Raw genomic sequence first — 6,221 nt, 5'->3', positions numbered from 1 at the left:
TATGATGGTGATCTCAAAAACTGCTTTGGACACAAAGATAAAAACAGATGCAACTAGAGCTTTGTCACAGACATGACGTATACCCCCACATGCTGCATTGACACAGAATATTTTGCATGTTGTCGTCACAAAACAAGAGAAGTTAATTTATGGCGATTTTTAAGAATTATTATGCCATTATCATTAATGGCCATTTTGACCTTTGAACTCTTAAATTCTTTCGCATGACACGCTGTCCAATGACTGTGAACAAAATTAATGTACAGAGTCATTTTAAAATCCTTAATGAATGACATAGTTATGGCCCGGACAAGATCATTTATGGCCAAATTTGACCTTTAAACTCAAAGTGTGACCTTGACCTTGGAGATATCGACTTAATTCTTTCACATGACACCGTCCAATGATTGTGAAACAAAAGGGCCTGAAAGGCCCAAAGTCGCTCACCTGAGATAACAAGATATTATTGGGATAAATCTTGTGACCAAGTTTCACGAAGATCGGAAAATAAATGTGGCCTCTAGAGCGTTAACAAGGTTTTACTATAGCCATATAAGGAAAAATGCCCCGCCCCCTGGCAGCCATGTTTTTCAACCAACCTACATTATTTTTTAACTCTTCCAAGATATTATCGGGATGAATCTTCTGACCAAGTTTCATGAAGATCGGACAGTGAATGTGGCCTCTAGAGTGTTAACAAGATTTTACCATAACCAAATAAGGAAAATAGCCCCGCCCCCATGGTGGCCATGTTTTTTAACCAACCGGCATCATTTTTGAACTCTTCCAAGATATTATTGGGATGAATTTTCTGACCGAGTTTCATGAAGATCGGACTATAAATGTGGCCTCTAGAGTGTTAACAAGATTTTACTATAGCCTTATATAGCCATATAAGGAAAAATGCCCTGCCCCTTGGCGGCCATGTTTTTCAAGCAAACATTACCATTTTCGAACTCATCCAAGATATCATTAAGACAAAGATTGGACAATAAATGTGGCCTCTAGAGTGTTAACAAGGTTTTACTATAGCCATTTAAGGAAAAATGCCCCGCCCCCTGGCAGCCATGTTTTTCAACCAACCTGCATCATTTTCGAACACGTCCAAGATATTATTGGGATGAATCTTCTGACCAAGTTTCATGAAGATTGGACAATAAATGTGGCCTCTAGAGTGTTAACAAGATTTTACTATAGTCATATATAACCATATAAGGAAAAATGCCCCGCCCCTTGGCAGCCATGTTTTTCAAGCAAAGGTTACCATTTCTGAACTCATCCAAGATATCAGTGGGACAAATCTTCTGAGCAAGTTTCATGAAGATCGGAAAATAAATGTTGCCTCTATAGAGTGTTAACAAGGTTTTACTTTAGCCATATAAGGAAAAATGCCCCGCCCCCTGGCGGCCATGATTTTCAACCAACCGACATCATTTTCGAACTCGTCCAAGATATTATTGGGATGAATTTTCTGACCAAGTTTTATGAGGATCAAACAATAAATGTGGCCTCTATAGAGTGTAAACAAGATTTTGCTATAGCCATATGTAGCCATATAAGAAAAAATGCCATGCCCCTTGGCAGCCATGTTTTTCAAGCAAACGTCACCATTTTCGAACTCATGCAAGATATCAATGAAAGCAATCATCTGACCAAATTTCATGAAGATTGGACAATAATTGTGGCCTCTAGAGAGTGAACAAGGCAAATGTTGACGTCGCATGACGGACAACGGACAAAAGGCTATCACAAAAGCTCACTATGAGCGCGTTGTGCTCAGGTGAGCTTAAAATGTACAGAGTAATTTTGAAGTAACATTACTACTCAAAATGAACGAAAATTTCGTACAATATTTTGTAAAATAAAGCTAAACAATTAAAAATCATTGTTCGTTATGGCAATTGCCGAAATTTCAACACCAGATGTGGTCTGGTAAAATAGATGTTTGTGGATACAAAATGCTCTTTTTTATTATGGTTTTAACATGGTACCATTTTAGTGTTTGTGTGTCGTATGAATAGATATATTCGAAGGAAATTAGCATGGAATTTATTGTGGTCACAAATAAATAAAAATGAGCATTTTGTATCTACAAACGTCTTTGTAATCATACCACATCTAGCGTTGAAATTGTGGCTATTGCTATAAGGAACACTGATTGTTTAGGTGTAAACTTTATTTTACGAAATACTTTACGAATTTTTTGTTGATTTTGAACGTTATAGAGACTTTAAAATCTCACAATGAAGGACATAGTTATGGCCTGGACAAGATCATTTATGGCCGTTTTTTTACCTTTGAACTCAAAGTGTGACATTGACATTGCAGATATTGACGTAATTATTTTGCATGAAAAACCGTCCGATGATGGTGAACAAATGTGCCAAATGATTTTAAAATCTCAAAATGAACGACATAGTCATGGCCCAGACAAGCTCATTTATGGCCATTTTTGACCTTTGAACTCAAAGTGTGACCTTGACCATGGAGTATCGACGTAATTCTTTCGCATGACACACCGTCCAATGATGGTGAACAAATGTGCCAAATGATTTAAGAGTCTCACAATAAATGACAAAGTTATGGCCTGGACAAGCTCATTTATGGGCAACTCCAAGTGTGACCTTGACCTTGGAGATATCGACGTACTTCTTTCGCATGACACACAGTCCAATGATGGTGAACAAATGAACCAAGTCATTTTAAAATCTTACGATAAATAACATAGTTATGGTCCGGAAAACTTTGAGGTTAAAACGCAATTAGTGACCCCGTGACCTAGTTTTTGACCCGGCATGATCCATATTCAAACTTGACATACTGACATCATCTAGATACAACTTCTGACCAAGTTTGGTGAAAATCGGATGAAATTTTAGGGACAGACAGATGGACCGACAAAGTGACTCCTATATAGCCCCCATTACCAATGGTAATGGAGGTATAATAAGAATTACAGTGAAAATTGTGATAATTAGCAGATAAACAGATCTTTTTATGGTATGAAACTTGCATTATCACAATATTGTATTTTCAGAAAGACTATTTTGAGAAAAAGTCACTGACAGTTCATTATAAGTTTGTTGCCTTCTGCAGAATGCAAACTGTTGTATGTGTGTGAAAATGGTTTCACACATGTCACAGGATTGTTTGCAGAAGTTGCTACAAGTCATTGACTGCATCTTCCCATAATTTGTGGCACATGGTGTAGTCATTCATTCTGTAGAAATCCGATTTTGGTGCGCAACTATCAATGAACTTAAAATAATAAGTCACATTACATGTTTTTTATCAAGTCAAAGAAACTGTCAGAAGGTATTGTGATTAACCAGCAAGTTTTGTATATTAATTGGCACATTTAAGAGTGGGCATGAGAAACAATTACCTACAAACACCTAGGAATATACATGTAGCCTTTCAGCTCCCCTGAGCAGTAAGTTTGCATGGTAATCTATTGTGAGAATTCCCTGTCATGGGCTCCTGATGTAGTGCTTTGAGTGGTGTGTATTTCAAACTATTAGATTGTTACCACACTCGAGACCATAATTGTAATCCAAGCAATATCAAGGCTTATTAGTGGACAGAATGTTTATCTTGAAAATATATTTGATTCTATGAAACATCCAAAACTTAAGCCAAAAGGTCTAAGAAAAACCTTTATACTATGCTATAAAAATTATATTTAGCACTCTTGATGAAATTGGGTCCGAATTATTAATGTGAAAATATCTAGGCCAAATTCAAATTGTGTCAAATGCTACCAGAAACTAGGGCAACAAGATAAAAGCTAAGTAAAACATTGTAACCATGTACTCTATAAGCCACCATTTATGACTCCGTCTTGATTGAACTTGGTCTGAATGTATTTCTTGACAATATCAATCTATAATTGAATCTTGGTCAACTGAGTACAAAAACAAGGTCACAAGGTAAAGTCTGTCATTTTGTGTCACCTGAACTTTGAGATCACTGCTTCATTGCCATCATCACTCTTTTATTGTATTTTTAAAAAGGTACACCAAATGGCAACCAAGTAAAATAAAGTAAAAGTTATCCTGACATACGTTTATAAAGTCGTTGAAATATCAGTGAAACACTAGAGGAACACTAAAGGACACTGGTCACCCTTAATGGTCATCTTAAATATTGGAAATAACCCATATTAGAATCTTTAATCAATGAGATAAATGTTATCAACTACAAAACCTTTAGACTGACCAGTCTACTTCTGTTAATTAACTGACCATTGACAGGTGCAATACAGCTGGCTGACCAGGCTACATGTGTTAGTCAATTGACACAAGAAATACAGATGGTTGATCAATATACTTCTGTTAATTCAACTGACAACAGAAACAAGAAATACAACTGGCTGATCAATACAGTAGACTCTTCCAATAGCGGACTCTCTGAATACCGGAACTCTCCCGATTCCGAACGGTCGGGCCAGTCCCGTATTTTCTCCTATTTCTTTGTAAAAAAATGTTGAATAAACCGAACTCTCTCAAAACCGGAAACCGAACGGATATCCCCGTGAATTTGGTCATTTTTAACGTAAAATACATTGAGTACACCGGACGGTCCAAATTTTCAAGATGCCCGAGGCGTAAAAATTACAATACCTAGTCAGCACAGCACGTGCAGTGTCACACATGTTGCTCTCGCAATCATCGATAATCGGATTAAACATACCATAAAGGTGTCAAGTCGTTACAGCGCTAAAGAAGTCCAATTAAATAATGTAAAACAAACTGTGAATGTCTAAAATAGATGTGCGGTAACACCAAAAAGTGATTGACTCGATCGTTTTAATTAGCTTATGATAAACAATTTAATTAATGCATGCCATTGCGACGATCACTTTCTTGTGATCTTCTCGGGTAGTTTAAAAGATCTTATAGCCTTGTTTTTAACGCTTAAATGGTTGTTTGTTTGTTTTTCAGATAAAACTTAGAGAAATATGACCATTAAATATCCATCCATCTGTCATTAATTCAGAGCTATTTATAGCGAACTCGAACACAACTCACTCGCCTATATGACAAATGTCACATATGTACATGTAAAAAGCACCACACTCACTTTGGGATTAATCAAAACAAGTCGGTATGGAATGTTTTTTGCTATTAATCGAATTAAAACACATTTTTTGAAGAATGCTTAAAACATAAACCTTACATGAGTACAGTTATTACATGGTACATGTAAATGCATATGGTTTGTTTTATTCTTATATGATTTTGTACATATTGCATACAATGTATATTTCGGCAATATGCATACTCTTGGTAAACTGGAACTCTCTGAAAACCGGACAATCAGGCCGGTCCCCAAACCCTTCGGTTTACAGAGAGTGTACTGTATACTTAGTCAACTGACAATCTACAGGTGCAAATTAAAACAGATGGCTGATTAGTCTACTTCTGTTAGTCAACTCACGATGTACAGGGAACTTACTCTCATGTTCCTGATTCTATATGGCTCATTTATGCACCTTGAATTAACTGTTTACCTCATAGATACATATTTTGATGCATTTGTAGTCCCTTAGCGATTCAATTTAATTAAAAACCTTTCTTACTAGATTCAAGTTTTAAAGGCTTCATTTCCAACCCTTAGATACTGATAAGCATCAAACAGCATAAAATCTGAACAGGCTGCGAGTTACTCACAGGCTGTTTTGGTTTTATGCTGTTTGCACATAGCAATGTTCACTTTGACTCTGAGTGGGTAAGGGTTAATAAACACCATCTAAGTAAAATTAAGACTATTCTGTATGGGGACTGAAATCAATTGTTGACTTGTATTTTTTTTTCATGAACAAGCGGCAATTACTTCAACTGAGACCTTATGTTCATACACACACTTTGGAAGTTAGATTAAGATTAGATCGTTGATTAATCACCAATCTAGGTCATTTTTAGCTCATGGTGAGATTTTGTGATCGCCTTTTGTTTGTGTGCGTCATGCAGCGTCAACATTTGCCTTGTTAACACTCAAGAAGCCACATTTATTGTCCAATATTCATGAACTTTGGTCCGAAGATTTGTGCCAATGATATCTTGGATAAGTACGAAAATGATTAAGGTTGGTTGAAAAACATGGCGGGGCATTTTTGCTTATGGCTATTGTAAAACCTTTTTAACACTCTAGAGGCCACATTTATTGTCCGATAATCATGAAACTTGTTTAGAAGATTTTTCCCAATGATATCTTGGAGC

The sequence above is a fragment of the Dreissena polymorpha genome, chromosome 2, assembly GCF_020536995.1.
Source record: "Dreissena polymorpha isolate Duluth1 chromosome 2, UMN_Dpol_1.0, whole genome shotgun sequence".
In the NCBI taxonomy this organism is placed as follows: Eukaryota; Metazoa; Mollusca; class Bivalvia; order Myida; family Dreissenidae; genus Dreissena; species Dreissena polymorpha.
The sequence above is the reverse complement of the archived record's forward strand: the minus strand, read 5'-3'. Positions refer to the sequence as shown.